This window comes from Anser brachyrhynchus (genome assembly GCF_964034855.1).
Source record: "Anser brachyrhynchus genome assembly, chromosome: 3".
NCBI classification, from domain to species: Eukaryota; Metazoa; Chordata; class Aves; order Anseriformes; family Anatidae; genus Anser; species Anser brachyrhynchus.
In genome coordinates, this window is record NC_137696.1 from 120,571,962 (window position 1) to 120,590,584 (window position 18,623).

Genomic DNA, 18,623 nt, shown 5'->3' on the forward strand with positions numbered 1-18,623 from the left:
TCATTTAAGAATAAAGTAGGATGGCATGTACAGCCACAAAGCTGTGTTTGCAGAACAACAATTCATAGCAGGTTGTGAATAGCTATGAGTGAAATTTAGGCAACTGGTCTGGCTGATGACTAAAATTTCTATGAGTCAACAGATAGGATTTTAACCAGTGGGAGTCATGTCTAGCATCCTACAGCAGTTGAAAACTTGCTATAGCCCTAGAAATGTCCAAAATATTATACAAAAGCAGTGATTTTTTTTTGCTTTTTTCTCTTTCCTTTCCTTTCCTTTCCTTTCCTTTTCCTTTCCTTTCCTTTCCTTTCCTTTCCTTTCCTTTCTTTTCCTTTCCTTTCCTTTCCTTTCCTTTCCTTTCCTTTCCTTTCCTTTCCTTTCCTTTCCTTTCCTTTCCTTTCCTTTCCTTTCCTTTCCTTTCCTTTCCTTTCCTTTCCTTTTCCTTTCCTTTCCTTTCCTTTCCTTTTCCTTTCCTTTCCTTTCCTTTCCTTTCCTTTCCTTCTCTTTCCTTTCCTTTCCTTTCCTTTCCTTTCCTTTCCTTTCCTTCTTTCCTTTCCTTTCCTTTCCTTTCCTTTCCTTTCCTTTCCTTTCCTTTCCTTTCCTTTCCTTTCCTTTCCTTTCCTTTCCTTTCCTTTCTTATATTTTTTCTGCACAGAAGTTGTTCTGAGGACACAAAGTTCTCGTCCAGAATCAGAAGTCATGTCTTGTGTTACAAGAGTACAGGAGAACTGGCAAGACACGCAGAGCCCATGAGAACAAACTAACAACACAATGGATTTGCAATACTTAATCAAGTTCTTGGTGATCACAAATCTTGCAACACATTCCAAAACTACTAAAAATGCTATACAGAAACCAGCTGAGCCAATATTTAAAGCCTTTTTAATTTAACAGAACCCATTTTTTATAGTATCCAGGATATGTTTCTGGCTTTCCTACTTGTCACATGATCTCCTGTCCAGATGTGCTGGTGTATATCTAGGAGTGGACCAGCCAAACCACAGCACTTTCCTCCTGCTTGTAGCGCGTTACTGTAATTCAACCATACTTCTCCCAGCTACAGAAGCACTACATTAATATGTGGTATAACAACAATAACACAGGAGGGGATAAAGCTAACCATAACTTTAAGTATGTATCTAAAAATAAAAATACTAATAACAACAGAATTACCCTATTCAAAGAGGTTAATTTGTGTGCAAAGTATAACATCCAAATACACTGTTGTTTTGAAAACTTCCCCTTTTTCTCACCTGCAACAGAAAATTTGCACCGAGGAGATGATTTCATGCAGCTTTCTTCAGGAAATTAGCTGTTCCCTTTGTTTAGATCCCACAGACTGTACTGTGCACTCAGACAAACCCATGGGCAGCCAGCTCAGGTCCTGTAGGTTTCTGCAGCCGTTTTTTTCAGTGGTCGCTGCCATGCAGGCTGAGAAGGGAATTCCAGGCTTGCGGGTTGATTATTAACTTGGTTAAGCGCTGGCAGCATGCTCAGAATTAGAAAGGAAAGGCCTGAGGGCTGATTCTTCCCTCCTGTTCACAGGATAACCCCACTGGGCTGACGGCGACCTCCCAAGGCAAGGGCCGTATCCACACTCCCCCATGGAAAGTTAATGGGATTCTTATGAATGGCTCCATTAGGAGTCGGATTGGCTCGAGGCCAAAGAAATCAGTGGAGTGGCTTCTGATTTACACTGGGGTAAGCATGAGGGTGTATTAAATCCATAATCCTTGTCCCCACAGCAGCCAGGAACTCAGCAGCTGGATCCTACAGTGCCACAAAAAAAAAAAAAACACCAGTGTCAAAAAGCATCGAGGATGCTGACACAGCAGCGTACCAGGCAGCACTGGAGAGATGAGGAAAAGCAAGTTCAACCAGCTTGGTCCTAAACTGTAATTTCACCTTTGCATTCTCGTGTGCTTTCGTGGTTTGCGTCACCCCAGGATCTCAGCACTTCATCTTGTAGATCATTACGGTGACTTTGGAAGGTGGAATGATGTTATTTTACAGTAGGAGAAGTCCAAGTTCCTCCTGCCCGGCTTTGCACACTCAGCTTAGATGGCAGAGGAGTCTAACTGGCTTAGATACCTCCTGCAGTCAGTGCTGAAAGGAGACCACCAGGAACTCAGCTGCTTCCTGAGGGCAACCTAAAGCAACCTATTTAAGTGCTTTTATTTAGGCAATCTGACTCTAGGCCAGAAAACACAATGAGCAATTTTTTTTAAGGGGAATCCTTGCATGAATACAGAAGATACTGGGGGCTCTCATCACCTCTTTGCCCAGAACTCACTCCAGGGTGGGAAAAAATCCCACTGCCTCTCCTGAGCCAGCACAGCCAGGCTGGAAGTTGGCAGCCAGCACCTCACTGTTTTGGTGACCCCTTCTTTCCAGGGCACAGTGCTGGAGCTGTCCTACCGTGGATGGCAGGAGCCTGGTTAGATATGCCTGGTCACCACACAGAGGAGCAGAAATGTTGGAAAAGCATTGGGTGTCCTTTTCTCCACTAACACACATGGCCTTTCATTTTTCATTGCCAAAGGGGAAGATGAAGCTCTGCAAACCAGGGACTAACAAGTTTCTAAGCCCCACATGCCCCAGAAATAAATAAATACCTATCACTCCCCACAACACCTGGCTGATTTGCTTCCTTTTTTTTTTTTTTTTTCTTCCTCTTCATCAGAAATCCCAAGTTCTCAAGTCCCATTCAGCTCCTGCCTGAGCACTGATAGTGGAAGATTTATTTCTCTATTTTCCCATGAGGAGATGTCACAAAAACTCATTGTTCTTAACAGGGATTTGATATAAAGAATAAAAAAAAAATTAAAAAAAATCCCCACACCTAGCTTTTTGTGAAATCACTGACATTAAAACACCTCCTGGTTTCCATTTATTCCCTTAATAAAACAATTTTTAAAAGTCTTTCACTCACCATGCAGCATTAACCTTCAAGCAGGAAGGGGATCAACTGCTTTTATTATTTCAGCAGCGTTTCCTAGTTTGGCTAGGCAGCTAGTGCTAAGAGGGTGTGTGTGTAAATATACATTATAATCACATTACAAATCACTGCCAAGGAGAGCAAACACAGACTAAAGTATGTCTGCAATCAGAGAAGTGATTGTAGATCCATATCCTGCAGTGCTGGAGTCAATGGGAAGGTGCTTCCCAACTTCAGTTTGTAGAAACTTATACAGAAAGGTGGCACCTTCGTGGCCAACCCTTCGTGTCTCCATCCCTCCCATTGTGCTTATATCATTACCCTTACCTGGCTGACCAGATACATCTGAAATTTTTTTAATTATTTATTTATTAAGCTTTACTGAGGCATATGTTACAGAATCAACACAGCCTTGGGAGAATAAACCAGGGTCCATTGTGCCTTTCTGCATTACTGATTAAAACATAAGTTCCTAAAATAGAGTCATGAAGATCCTGAATCTTTCACAAAACAGCAAAAAGTTGTTGAAGGGTCTTTCTGACAAATAATGTGGTGCTCTTCCAAGACTGATGCTAAATATTTATCTATTCTTATCAGCAGGTGGGAAGCACAGTGCAGCAAAGAGATTACATGGGATTTCAACTTGTGCTATAGCTTAATATGTGAGTAATTGAGCAGCCTGAGCCATAGTAGGAAGACCACCCAGAGGAAACTCCGCCAAAAGGACCCAGAGACATCTCTGGCTACACACACCATCTCAGGATGTAATCTGGGTTGTAGTTTTAATTTCAGAACTGATTTTGTTCCTGATGGAAAAGTTTGGCCCAACCTTGAGTGGACGTAGGGTGGCATGCAAATTGTGACCTTCTGAAAATGAAAGAATTCATTTCTTACATCATCAGCCAGAGCATACTCAACACACAAATCCTGGGAGGGAGGATAAATGTTGTCCTGTGTAAGAGAAAGCTGAAATGTTATTTGGGTACGGCCAGGATGCCTGTACCTGGAGTCACAAGTAATGCTAACGAAGCTCTCCCAGCCACTGCAATTGTTTTCTTCTTGGTTTTGCTCACTTCAGCAAACATGAGATAAAGCACCAGATATTGCCAGCAAAGGACTGATACTTGCACAAGGAAAAACCTTGCAATGCACTGTACCAGCTCTATTATTTGCTCGTCTCTGGACACCAGGGAGTTAGAAAACAAACAAATTAACAGAATGCCCCCTCGAATCATACCAATATCTGCCTGTTTGGCTCATTATTAACTCATTTGCATGCCTGATATCAGGGCACTCAACAATTCTTTCAAATAAAGTTTATAATGTAAAAAGACATTTTCCACCCTAACTTTCTTTTCAGAATATTTTTTCTTTTATTTGTAGTAATCAGTGGGTTATCCATGAATGCACAATGATCTCAACAAAATCTGATCTCAACATGTTTGTTCTACAGTTCCTAGTGCTAAAAGCAGCTTTGTCCCTGTGCCTAGACATTTTTTTCCTAAATTTATCTATTTGGAGCCACAATTGAAATAATCAGTATGACATACCCATGAAAGTCTATGCCCGTGTTGTATCTAGGCTTCCTGAAGCTTATTTTAATATTTCAGTTCATCCAAACCATCAGCATTCTAAGTTTGCCTGCATTGCATTAGGTGTCAAAGGGAACTAAAGTAGAGCTGAGAATAGCTGGGATATGCAGAGCACATGTGGTTTTGGGTGCCAGTGAAGGCATTTGTCATTGAGAGCCAACATCATGCTTGAAGACCTTTTGCTACTACGTGACAAGTACTTCATAGAAACTGATAAAAATAAGGTCCTTTGCCCAAAGAAGTGATGGTCCAAAGGAATGTCCCCAGGACAGTGTACGCATGTACGTTATGGACAGAGAAAAGGGAAGGTGGAGAGCACCTTCCAAGGCCCTGGTCATATCTTTTATCCATAATTTGTCAAGAAGATGGAGTCAAGGTTATTTTGCATGGCTTAGGTAAGGGAAGGCTGCCTTCTCTGATATTTCAGGAGAGCTTCAGCTCTGCAGAGGGGGGTGGCTTAGCACAGCAGGCCTGGGAAGAAGGCTGAGGTAAGGGGACAGCCTGGGAAATGGCATCAGAGAGAGCTTGGCTGTTGCTGTCAGCTGCAGCTGCTTTTGTGAGACGAGGGGGAGGTTACTTCCAGAGAGAAATTCAAAGGCCTGTAGAAGCTCAGGGATGATTTCTTCAGCTGTGACTTTTATTAGGATACCATGCACCCATAAATCCAGCCAAAGTAAGCGTTATATAAAATTGAACTAACAAAGCCAGCTCTCCCATACACCGAAACAAACCATTGTGCTGTTCCTTGGCCAGTTTCTCTCCCTTCTCCATCCTCCTCCACCTCGCTCCCCGCCCCAGCTCCACCCCAGCAGACCGTCCCTGCACTGGATGATGCTCAGGTTCTTGAACAAAATCCTTCTGATGGCGAGTCGGTGACAGTGCCTTCTCCTGGCAAAACAGCCCCGTGTGAACAACGCTGCTTTTGTCAACGTTATTTTAATTTCCTAAATCCTCTTATTTAAAAAACAAAAAAGGAAGACAGGTCCTAAAGCTATTTGGAGGACATCAGTCCTTAGGAGATATTTCCTTACACTGTCTGAAGGATAGATCCAGTGAGGGTGTGAGTGTGTTTCGAAGGAACTGGAGCAAGGACATTACGTAAGGTAGGAAAAGGGATATCCCCACAGGATCCCCGGCTATTTCTGAAATGAATGAAGATTGCAATCAAAGGAGGACACCTTTGCAGATGATTTGAGAAACATTTATAAAATCTGACTTACTCTTTTATTATTATTATTTTTATTATTCACTCTCTTTTCTTCCACCCCTATCTCAAACTATTTACATGTTCTGAAAAAGTGCTCAACCAGCATTTCAAAATGACCTGCAAAATTACACAAGCAAGGGAACGAAGCCGGGGCTGGCCGGGCTGCAGACAGGCTCTCTGAACTGCTGAGTCTGTTTTGTTCAGGCACATGGTTCAGACCCAGAAATGAGAAAAACAAGAGCAGTGTCCCAGACCTGCCACGGTTTCGGCTTCTGCAGCCCTTTGCTCTTTACAAGTTGTGAGGCATGGGGGAATTGTGGCTGCAGGCAGTCGAAACTCTGTTTTACCAATCCAGCACAGTAACCAGCAGCCCTGGCCAGTTTGTTTTCCTGTTTGTTGAAACCCTAGCCACCCGAATTTCTGAAAGCTCTTTTTAAAGGATTTTGATGAATAACATTTACGTGGGGGCCATTTCACATTTCACATTTGTGGGCACCTCCACATTCAAAATAAAGTATTTTCTTGGTAGTTAAAGGTAACCTTTATTAAGCTCTCCCACAAAAGGATATTCCTTCTTCTTCCCTGTATTTCTTTTGCAGCATGATCTCACTTTAGATTACCAAGGGAGCCAGATGCATCCTGGATAATTTGGCTTCATGTAAAGTGTCATTTCCCCGTGATCTCTATTTGTACCCAAGTTGCTGATACAGTTCAACATTATCCAGTGCTTAAAAGAGGACCAAATCACATCTCTGCACTTGTGAAGACCCATTCTACTCTGGAAGGTCGTTATATACAAATGTGGCTCAATTTTACACAACAGATACCCTGCTCTGAATTTAATGACGGTGATAATATTCTCAGTGCCTGTTGTACTTACACGGGTGATGCTGGTGAGACCTGGCTGGAAACTCCTCCCTAGTACAAGCATGGTTTGAGGAACTCAGTCCTGTTGATTGCACACTGTATACAGAGCTTTACACACACACTGACTCTGTCGTGGTGCCAGATGCTCCAAATAAAGATTTTTGAAAAAAATTAAATAGATTTGTCACAGTGGTGAACTTAAAGAGTGGTGGGAAAGGAAGTGAAAAAATCCGTGCAAAATTTAGGAAGTGCTAATATCATGGTATGGTACAGAGTTTCATTAGGAATCAGAGATTCATGATGTTACATACAGACAAACTACAGCCATGCTGTCAGGTCTGCACTCACATCTGCAGTGATCTCTGTCTTTTACCAGAATTTTTACCACTTTCAGTGAACAAAACAGTTGATACCACAGTGAAGTGACTACTTAATTTTAAATGGTTCTCTCTACCCTCCTCACTGTACATCATGGATTTGTCTGCAGCCAAAAACACATGTTCTTTTAATTGAATTCAAAGTGGAGAAGGAACCAGCAAGGGTTTGAATTACAAGTGGAAAAAAAGGAGTTTGCAGTGAGGCCAGTTCTGTGACTCTGACAACCCACTCTCCCAAATCCCTCACTCCCTCAAAAAAAAAAGTTCAAGAGTTTCACTTGCCCCAGACTCCGCAAAGTTCAGCCCTTCCTAATTTAATCACTCAAACTCTGCTTAACTGCAAACTCCAGCATGTTCACAGCTTTCTGTAGATGGTTATCACATCCCCTTTAGCCATTGTTTAGCCAAGCTGCATGCATGACATTCTTTTAATCCTTGTAAAATCAATGGAAACCAGCTATCATTTTTGAATGTGCACAGAAAAGCATCTTTTCCCAATGTTATCAGTGACCCGCGACCATTTATTAGCTGTTTTAGCCATTCACATAAATCCAGTAGAGGGAGGCATTACACAGATGAGGTTCTTTGGCTGAGGAACTATCTTCAGATATTTAGGGTCAATAAAATAAAGTAAGGTCACAAACAACCAAGGCTCTGTCTGTTTTTGTGGCCAGGTTCATGGGGAAAAGAGAGAAGGTTTTTAAAGGAGGGGAAACATGCTTCCTGGGATGGTAAAAATTAATCTCCCAGTGTTGGAGGTGTTTAAAACAGGGATGAAATTAGTGTCAGGAAGGGCACTTGGGGAAAAAATAATCTCTGATTTAGACATTCTAGAAAATATGTGGAATAAAGCTTTACCAGGAAATCCATGCATGAAATCCATAAAGTCTCATGTTGATTCAGCGGATGTAACTCATGTAACTCCACATGTAATTTTCTCACCCATTTAATGGCCTCGAAAGAAAAAAAAAAAAAGTAAAATGCAGCCCTTTTACTTATTGTCTGTCCTTATTTCTGCTCTACCAGTCTAGTTACAGCTGTGGTAGCAGGAAAAGTTGTTATAAGGCAGGACACTTACCTTGCAATGTGTATGCTCCCACTGGGAGCCCACAGAATCAAGTTCTCATTATGAACTCTATTTTCACCTCCCACATTGTGAGCATTGGAATAGAAAAAAAAAAAAAAAAAGAAGTCTTGGCCTGTTAGAATATAGAATTTCGTCCTGAAGAGAAATGAATTGAAAACTAATTTTCAAGGAAAAGAAGCTTTCTATCAGCAATACCATTATTTCTTATTATTGATTTGTATGGCTTTAGCACCTGGAACCTCCAGCCAATATGAGGCTTTCTCATTGCTGGTTGCTGCAGGCTAACACAGGGGAAAATCCCCTACTACCCAGGAATTTACACATTGAACAGGCAAAGGAAAGGAGCTTGATTTGTTCCCATTTTACAGATGGAGACCTGGAAAAGAAAGACGTTAAGGCACTTGTCCACGTTTGGGCTGCCAGCAATGGAACCCAGATCTCCTGAGTTTGAGTCCAACGCTTTAACCACAAAACCCTCCTCTCTCCAGTTTCAGTGTTTAATTAATGATGATGATGTCTGCAGCTTCCTCTTATCAAGCCACCCTTTCATCAATGATGATATTGTGGTTATTCCCCTGCTATGTGTGTGGCTGTCTTCCAGTTATATTACCAGCTCCCGAAATCATGTTCACAAGCATAGAATTTGCTGATCTTTCCCAAGCCCCTTCTTAAATGTGAAGCCAAACTTTGCTTTCAGTGCACACTTATTTTATGCAATTGAATAGCATAAAACAGTGATGGTAAAATTTCTTGGGATACACAGATTAACTGAGGTTTCTGCTACCATCCATGTTACTGTCTGAAGTGTGGGGTCTGTCCCTTCCTTTCTATCAGCGGTTCATAACTGAAATCTGTTTTCTAAAGCACTTTAAACATCAGAGGAAAATAACCTCCTTCCTTCATGCCATTTCCAGCCAAATTGGGAGATAAACATCACTTGGTCCTGAAGGTTTTTCAGATATTGGGGTGTTATTCTGTGCCTATTTTGTCATGTCCCTTTACTTCATGCTGATATTTATCCCTCTTTTGTGAACATTCAGGGAAGGGCTTTGTGGGGATATTTTCTACCACTCTTCACTTGTTACAACCAGCTTTGAGATCATGAGACAGGCTGAGAACCAGTTGTAGACATCTCCATCAGTTTTTCATGAAGAGGAATACACTACAAGGGCTGTCAGCAACATTATTTTTACTGACATTGCATGAAGGTGAGCAAAAGATACCTCATGATGTCATCATAAGTGGCTTTGCTTCATTATTTAGCTTATTTTATTTTATTGGCCCTTTTCTGGATAAAACTGCAGTCTGTGGGGATGTGAAGAATGTGTGTCTGTAGCTCCTCTTAGTGTAACAAATGAAAAAAATGAACAAAGTTCATTCTCCTGTGTGTCACTCTGTGTGCTCATATGAATGTTTTTTCTTATAACTGACATCAATCTCAGGTGCACCAGTAACAAGATGTTATTTTACAACAGAAAGAAGTAGATGGGGATTTAAAATTCATGAGTGAAGTCTCTGTAGCTGCTCTATGAATAAATAAATAAAAAAGGCCAAAGTTCAAGTCAAGTGGCTGGGGAACATCCCAAGATGCCACAGTTCAACTCATCTCCAGAGCCAGGTGTCCATGTCCAAACACTTAGTTGGGAAAGACCCTTGATCCACACCAATAATCAGGGCGTAACACTACCTGTCATCATGGTAGTTGGCCTAGACAAAAGTCATTGTGGATTATGTACTAACAATGTCACAATCTGGACAGTCATGTGCCAGAGCTTATGCCTATTCTGTTGCCATTTGAAATGTAATGACATGGTTCATAGCCTCTGTTCCCAACCTTACATCAGTCTTCATTTCTGAGCAAGAGTAGTAAGGAGTGGGAAACTTGTGGTGGGCCTCAACTCAGCTATGAGGGGTCCTATTGGGTGGCACAAGGTAAAGGAGAATGTTCTCCATTTGAGTGTCAGCTTCCCGCCTCTGTGCTCTAGAATGATCTGATTTATCCTCCATTGATAGATAGCCTAGATAGCTAATTCAGATGAAGCTGTATGCACACGATCATATGGATTTTTACCCTTGTGGCTGGCTCAGGCTTCCTTGAGAGGAAGCAGCAAGATATGCGATGAGGTGAAGTGAAGCAACAGGGGAAATGGCACCCTACACAGACATTTGTCCACCAGAGACCATTGGAAACCATTCTGAAGGTTCCCGGCCAAGACACTGGGGTATTCAGTGTTTCTCTTACTATAAATCTGCTGCTTACTCACCACGTCTTTTTTTTTTTCTTTTCTTTTTTTTTTTTTTTTTAATCGATTTAATGCCATTTAATTAATAGGTTCACTTTTTATGAATGGGAAATATTGGCTGGGGTTCCTTTGGGAAGTGTTTGGTTTCTTAAGGTTTCTAGGCTATTTTGTCTGAAAAATTTTATCTTGTAATTTTAATAAATAAAAAAAAAAAAAGTAGATAGTCCGGCCTTCACTGCTGCCAGCAACACCTGGCAGCCTGGTTACATATGCAGAAAATCTCATCTGTCATTAGTAAAAAGTCAATGCTGCAGTCAACACTGGGGCAGTATTCCTACCCAAGACACTAAGAATCCCTCCAGAATAAGGGAGGTAGAACTGGGCTCTTACTTTGTTGAGGTTCATCTCTTCGTGTGTATTGGTTTTCATCTCTTTTGACAGAAAATAAAATTCATTGTAGTTAGTTGACCATTTCATCATCAGCTTGCGTCTAGGTCTGAGATTGGCTCGCTCCCAATGTTTCAATCAAAGCCAGAAGACTGAGGGAGAAGCAGAGCGGGAACAGCCCTGGTAAAGACCCTGTCATCCAATTTTGCAATGTTCCAGAGAAGGAAAAAATTACTTACTGACCGCTGTGGTTACCAGCTTATACCTTGAAACGTGAAATTTGATTACCTTTCTCCTCTAACTGGTCATCAAATAATCCCACTATTTTTAACTCCAGCCAAAGTATTTGACTCACTGGTCATCTACAGTATGAATCCATCAGTCTTGTCTGTCCTTCATATGTTTTTTGTACTTTTGCATCTGTTAGAACTCCAATTTAATCTTAATGCACTGCTGCTTGGCAGCACTCATGACACTTGATCGTGCAGTAATTGATCTTTGGACATAGTCTCCTTCCCCATCTGCTTCACTGATTTGTTCCATTCAATTTCACCAAACACTTCTCACAACAAATTGTACCATAATTTCCTCTGCTGAAGTCCAGCATCCTTCGTGACTCCTGGGTCTCTCCATAGTTCTAATTACAAACCTGGAGGATTTAGCTGGAATTTTAATGGTAATATAATATTAAGCCTAGAGCCAAAAAAAGTACTCTTTATTTTGGAACTACCATGAACTGAGAGGCAGATCAGGGCTTTAAACACAAATGTGCAAAAAATATTTAAGGAGACTTATCCTTAACATTTTATTTTCCTTGACCAACTCATTTTATTAGGGAATGTTTAATTTGTTAAATCAAAATGTTCAGATTCCTTACAGAGAAAAGACTCAAAAAATGCAGTGTGTATGTCATGCCAAAATGTTATTCCAGAGTTTGCCACCCATTTGTATTTTAGTAGAAATACTTGCCTCCCACTCTTTGGCAGTGTCTCAAAACACTTTTTCTCAAAGGAGGTGCTGAAAAAGCATCTGAGTATTAATTTGTCTTTTGTGGGAGGTTTTAGTGTTGTTATAAATCACTATAAATCACAAATCAGGCTTTAAATGGGAGACTTCATAAGCCACTCTCACTGTAAGGTTGTGAAAATGAAAAGTTTAAAGCAAATGTTATCTTGATGTGTTGTATTTAAATGACCCCTAGCAGACGTACTGGCCTGGCTTTGCCTTCTTCCTTCTGACCTTTTCTTCCAAATGGTGAAGGAAAACTTGGTGGCCATCTCCTCCTACACTGATTGACATGATTCAAAGCTCCATTTGTCAAAGGGAGCTTCTTTAAATACCGCGTTCAATTTTTTTGGGCAGTTTTTTCCATAGGGATCTTATATCCTTACAAGCATTGTCAGTAATTTATCCAATGCCTGATCAGAATTTAAGATTTTAAACACTGCATCAGCACTTCTTATTCTAATACCAGCTACATGTGAATCTATACATGCAGCTCTGAGTGTTTCAAAACCCCAGCCAGACACATAGCAATAGTGTATATTTATATGACATTTTTCTTTCTAAGGTATTTTTCTGAGTTAGATACACCAACCATGTGTAGGTAATTATCAGTAATCATCACTAATTGTTTTTACAATTCTTTTTTTTTTTTTTTTTTTTTCCATTTTGGCATCTACTTTGAAAGGGCAGCTTAACATGAGCTCATCAAAATGTAGACTTTGTGAAGACAACATTTCTGAATAGGCGCTGTATAGGGAGCACAGTGAAACAAAGCATTCCAAACTGGCGCGTGGCCAGGACAGCAAAGTCATTGCTACAAGTCATGCGATCTTTAATGCCCACAAAGTGGTCAGGACCTCCGCTGAGTTTTATGAGTGTAATGTCTCACCCGAAGAACAACTTCTTCAGCAGCACAGTACCCCATTGTATCGCACCGGACTCGTTCATGCGCAAGAAGAGCACCATTCAGTGAATCGCTCATGCCAACGCGTCCAGCAGACCAGACTGTCTTAGTATGTCTTCCAACCCATCGGACCACCTGTCTTGGCTCACCACATGTGGCTGAATGCCAGTGGAAGATGGCATAGCTCTCGGCCTTCTCAGATAAAGACGTTTTTGGGGCCTCGCGGGATTTCTTTAGCTTTACTGAATTTTGTTCATAACTTTATGCCCTGGCCTGACAGTTTGCAGAGCAGAAGGGAATCCAAACAAGGGTTGGACTGCTCTTCCTTTGGGCCTGCAGCAGCTGGGGTTAGCATCCAAGCCCTCGGGGCGGTCCAATGATAATAGACTACTGAAAAAACGCACTGAACTGGTATGTCTGAACACTGCCTGGGCCAAGCTACCTTTTACATGTGGGTCCATACCTCAGTACACTTAAACTATCCACTCAGATGGGAGAAGCTGTGGACATTGCAACTGCTTTACTACCCTCACTGATATCGCAAGTCTGAGTGTTTCTGTTAGTGTCACGGTTCTGCTGTGAGTTTAGTCCAGCAATGATGGACTGGCACATTTTCTGTAGAACAAGAAATGTGTGCAGCCCAGCATAAGTTAAAACATGGGCTTTTGCTGTTTCCTCTGCCATATAGAGCTAGCCACAGGACTCTGATGCTTGCTTCAGTGGCTTTTGAACATTTTCTTGCCCGCATCCAACAGGCTTATAGCAGCTCTATGTAGCAAAGAGGAAGCCAAATTGAAACCTTTAGGTATGTAATGAATCTGAAGACCTGTTTAAAGATGTCAGAGCAACTGAAATAATTATGGGTCTATCCCAGATTCACTTCCCATTGTCCCAGTCTAGCTCACCTATACAGACCATCAATTGATGGGGCTAGGAGTGGAGGCTAGGCCATTATTTCACGCAAAGGAAAAGGTGAAGGAAGGATTAGTTCACTATTTAAATAAATATATATATATATATATTTCACATTTCCCTTGGGGATTTAGGTAGAGGTTAGATGCCTGTGTACTTAACTGAATCTTCATTGAGATCCAGCCAGACAGGTCTTGGCGCATGCATATCTGAGCAGCTATTGTTAAGAACCTAAGGAAATTTCAGGCTAAAAAGGGAGTTTTTCAATGAGTTTAAGTGAGGGCAACACAAGGCGGACATTAAAAGCAGACTGGCTACTGGATTCGTTTGAAAGTAGGTTACACAAAAAAAAAAAAGAAGATGCAGACCTTGGATATAAATAACAAAATTGTGGGTTAGAATAGCAAATGGACCTGTTCTGGTGTGTGTCTTGGTAGAAATCAGACAAGTTCTCTTGGACTTTTGTGTCAGGGTCTGCTCTCCAGCCTTCCACAGTGAAGTAGAAAAAGATGCAGAAGGTTCAAAGAAGAACCCTGAGGATGTTTTAAGAATCAGGTCAGAAGAACGGTTAAAGGATAAGGACCTCTCACAGTGCTGTATGAGGATGGCAATGTTACAGGTCATTTGACAACAGTTAAGTGGTGCCCACACGGAGAAGAAAACAGAGAAAACAGAGAAATCATCAGTGTAACCAGCAAAATATTAAAACAAACAAAGACTGGGAGTGGCAGTTATAGAAGCTAAGTAAAATAGACTTTGAAAGTGTAGTATGACACATGATCAACCTTTAAGATCTGCGGTGGAATATCTTCACTGGAAAATCTGAACAACTGGGGACTTTTTTTTCTTTAAAAAAATTCCCGTCTCAAATAGAGGTCTGGATAAAAAATGGGAGTAAAAACCCAAGAAGTCCTGTAGACTGCAGAGATAACATGGAGATTTCCATGTCTACAAAACCCCTGAAAGACTAAAGGATTGGGTTTGTCCTCTGTCAGATAACCATGCAGAATTCAGTCTGCAAGAGTATGAAAAGGGGGATCTGCCTAAGGCACACTGTCAATGGAGAGCCAATAGTTTGACAATAGGGCCAAAATTATGTTTTTGTAGCAGCAGCGGAACATCCATGCAGCATGTTATTCATTTATCCACACTTTCAGAAAGACAGCCTGAGAGCTGGTGGGTGGGAGGGGGAGAAGAGAGGGTGGAGAGAAGGGAGGAAGGGAAGGAAAGCATTGTTGATTATAATTTTTACTACGGTTTGTTAATTTTGGCATGTGGGAGGTGGAATAGCTCCTGGCTTTTCTTTTGTTGTGATTGTACTCTTTAATGTTGGCAAACACACCTGGAGCTGACAATAGGCATTTTTCAGTAGCACATTGTTATGCATAAACTAAAAATAAAATAATGAAGCGAAACACAAAACCGAGTGTGTGGTTATCTTAAAGTGACACCCTAAGGCCTTACTGTTGTACTTTCAAACTGTATAAGCCTGTCACCCTGGCAACAAATAGATAAAAGAACAAAGATATACATTTACTACTTGGAAGTGAGGAAAGCATTTGTAGGGCTAAGTCTTGTGGTCTTTCCGGAGGTAGAAGTCCTGAGCAGTTTTAAGAGAGTAAGATCTAAGTAAAGACATCAGACTTTGACCAGCCAAAATACCCTTTCTGTTCTTTCTTCTCCCCCTTACATAAAAAATAAAAATAAAAGCCTGTGGAGTTATGATTGACTGAAATAATATAAAGGAAGTAAGAGTGTAAAATAAGGAATGCTGTTGGGTGATAAACATGTTCTTGAATAGTGCAGATTAAGTAAATGCTGACATACATTATGTGTTCAGAGATATAACACTGAGGTTACTGTTTTTAATTCCATAAACTTATGTCTTCATAAGAAGCATTTGTATAATAGTTATCTATACATTTATTCATATATTCATGCACATGTATACACACATAAGCATGTACATTAATAAAATGTCGTTTCTTGGAGGTAAAGGCGTCTTTGCTTAAGGATTTTCAAAGGCAAGATACTCCTAGCATTTAACCTGTAGATGAATTTGGAAGAATTTTCAAAGACGTCATTGTTTTTTGCACTGGTTTGTTAAAATCTATGGGTCTCAGTTGGTTATTTCGTGGTAGTAACTCATAAAGCAAGACAAAACTGAGGGCAGGGAATAACATGTACTCATTGATTTGGAAGCAGTCCCACATTTGATGAGTATAAAAGATGAAAGCCACTTTTCTTCTGCTTCCTCTCACATTACTATTTCTACAAAAGTTCTAGGTTCATTTGAGTCCCAGAGCTCTGGGTGCACATCAGCCCAACAGACCTGTGTTGCACAGGCTTTGGCACTGTGGAGGAGGTGAATATTTTCTTTCTGGTTAGAAGTTACAAATAGGAGGATGGTGGAGAAATACACAATACCAGCTCCCAAGGCTGGCTGTCTTTCCCATTGCGCAGGCTGTCACCATTGCATAGCTTCAGCAAGTAATTGATGATATGAAAGAAGTATTTAGAAAGACACTGGAAATTGAAGCCAGAATACAAGACACCTTAGTTTTCTAAGTTTGGGGTAGAATGTGGGGGACTGAAGATGGAAAATAGTCCTAAATACATATTATTAAAGGAAAATTTGGAAGTTATTTGATTCACATTCGAACAAAAAATATTTAATATGTGGTTGACTTCCTTAAAATGGATTTTATTTCACTGCAGATGAATAACAGCAGTGGCTAGGCTCCTGTAAAGACAATAAACTTGAGAATTTGAGGGTTTCTGGGACATGGGCACTCATATTTGTGGCATTTATTGATTGTCCTTAGGATATTAATCCTGAAGAAAGAATCACTGCTTTTGAACAATATCCTGAAGACATGTATGTTTACATTCATTATTAACAGATGGCATCTGGGTCAAGACCACAGGAGAAGAATTTAGCAGGTGGTCTTGTGAGGTGACTCATATCACTTCTGCTTTCTGCTGGTAAGAAGAAGTGAGGGAGGCTCAGCAGAAGAATAGCTCCTACCAAAGGAGGACCATGCCAACAGGAAGCAGTACCAGTGACTCAGTGGGTGGCACGCTCTCAGTTTGAGCCACTCCTGCTCCCAATCATCACCTAAAATGATGGTAGGAGGGTTTTGGTGACATGGGGTTGGTATTTTTCAGACAAAGGGAACGGATGATAACTTGATTTCTCATGATCATTTTTCTTTTAATTATGTTTTTTTTTTTTCAGAAAGCGAAGGGTCAGAACCCTAATGTACAGCCTACTCTGCCACCACATTCCGTGTGACACACTCTGTACGGCAGCCTTGATACCACTTAAACAGTCCCCCAGTGATCTCACACCTGCTGACACTTGGCTATCATGTCTGGGAACTGATAGTGCCTAGAATTTGCCGTCCACTGACAAAACCCCTATGGGTTTAACTAAAGGTTACTAGGCTACACTACATCCCTTGATATATGGGAGGTCTCTACTTTCATGGCTACCTATTTATTAGCAGCCAGATCTCTCTAGGTATGACACAAGATTGGCTCCCTACCTTAATTGCTCATGAGCCATTCAAAGAAGGCAAGTATCAGGTAGAGCAAAAGGGTCTAATAGGAGAGTAAGGCTGGGAAATGAACAAAATAGCAATTAAAAAATAGAAACAAAAAAAATGTTTTGTTTGTTTGTTTGTTTGTTTGTTTTTTAAAGAAAACCTACTGAGCAAGGGTGGGAACCCTGCAATCTCTTTCCCATATGAATGCCAGGTATACTGTGCTAGAGAAGAGCCAGAAAGCATTTTCCTTTTTCTCTTCAACAGGTGGAATAGTGAGTGCTTGTTCTCCAATGCTCTAAAGCCCTTTGGTGCTCCCGGGAGACAGGATCTCTCAGGTGGAGCAGGGATGGCAGCTCTGTTTTTCTTCCCAGAAAAACATTTGGGGGTGTCCAAGGAAAGGTTGGACATGGTACTTAGGGACATGGTGTAGTGGGTGATAATGGTGGTAGGGGGATGGTTGGACCAGATGATCTTGGAGGTCTTTTCCAACCTTAATGATTCTGTGATTCCATGATTTTGATCACCAGCTTGTTGTACAGACCAAAATCCCTCTCTGCCATCCCATGCTGTGAGGATCCTCCATCTATAACTGTGTGCTAGTTGTGCTCTAGAAGCACCTACCAACATGGGTCCATGCAGGAACGTGTAGCCTGGGCTGAGGTGTGGGTTATACACCAAGCTGCTTGGCCTTGTGAAGACTGGACGTGGGCAGATGTGGTCTTGAGATTAATTTTGAAATCTAACAGGAGGTATGTACAAAATTAAGGCCACCATTAGACAAAGAGTTTCAGATGTTGGAATGACCACCTCTGTTCCACATGTTTCCACTTGTATTGGCTCTTGTGACAGGGCCAGGAAAAGGTCTCGTTAGCCACCAACCTTAGCTGGCTCTCAGGTTACAATAATACCAGTTTCTCGGGCAGCATTGCCATTCCAGTGGCTTTGCAAAGTGAGGCAAAGTGGTTTGCTCCAAGTCATCCTGCAAGAAGATCCCAGACTCTACCAAACCTCTACCTTCACCTAAGTCAGGCTCCTGCCTGCTTCCTCATCCTGCCTCCCAGGATGGGTTTGTGCAAGCTTGCAGTGAGGGCAGTAGGCAGAGTGCTCTGAGCTTCCTTAGGAAGATTCATCACCAGTACTGGTAGGCCTCCTATACAGCTTTTCTGCACTCTGAAATATATTTTCCACTTGTCGAAGGGTTATATACCCAGATACAGCACAATGGAAAAATTAAAATGTACCCTTCAGAGGCTTGCTAAGATCTCTCACAAAGAGCAGATCATATTGAAATGTCTTTTCTCCTCTTGTTTCATTCACATGGTCTCCACTGTTTGCTGCTGTAGAAACAAATCCTCTGTGCTCACTGCAATCTCTCCTCAAAGCAATGCAGCTGAAGAAATAAGCAACATAAAAGGGGATCCCCTGGGATTTCCAAGAAGTAGCAGAAACCTTCCAGATCATTATCTTTGTTGATGTGACAGACTTTTAGTCAGCACAGACTTTCAAAGCTTCTTAGAAATCAGTGCAACCATAACAAGTCTATGCCGTCACTGGCT

At 41.3% G+C, this 18,623-nt stretch overlaps 1 long non-coding RNA gene across 1 annotated transcript; it reads right to left on the bottom strand.

Annotated features, from left to right (window-relative positions):
- Nucleotides 1–509: 509 nt before the first annotated feature.
- LOC308193571 lies at nucleotides 510–8,767 on the bottom strand. Its single transcript, XR_013949784.1, has 2 exons — nucleotides 7,840–8,767; nucleotides 510–1,770 (listed from the first exon to the last, which is right to left on the bottom strand). It is a non-coding gene; the product is annotated as an uncharacterized lncRNA (long non-coding RNA).
- Between the last annotated feature and the right edge of the window lie 9,856 nt (nucleotides 8,768–18,623).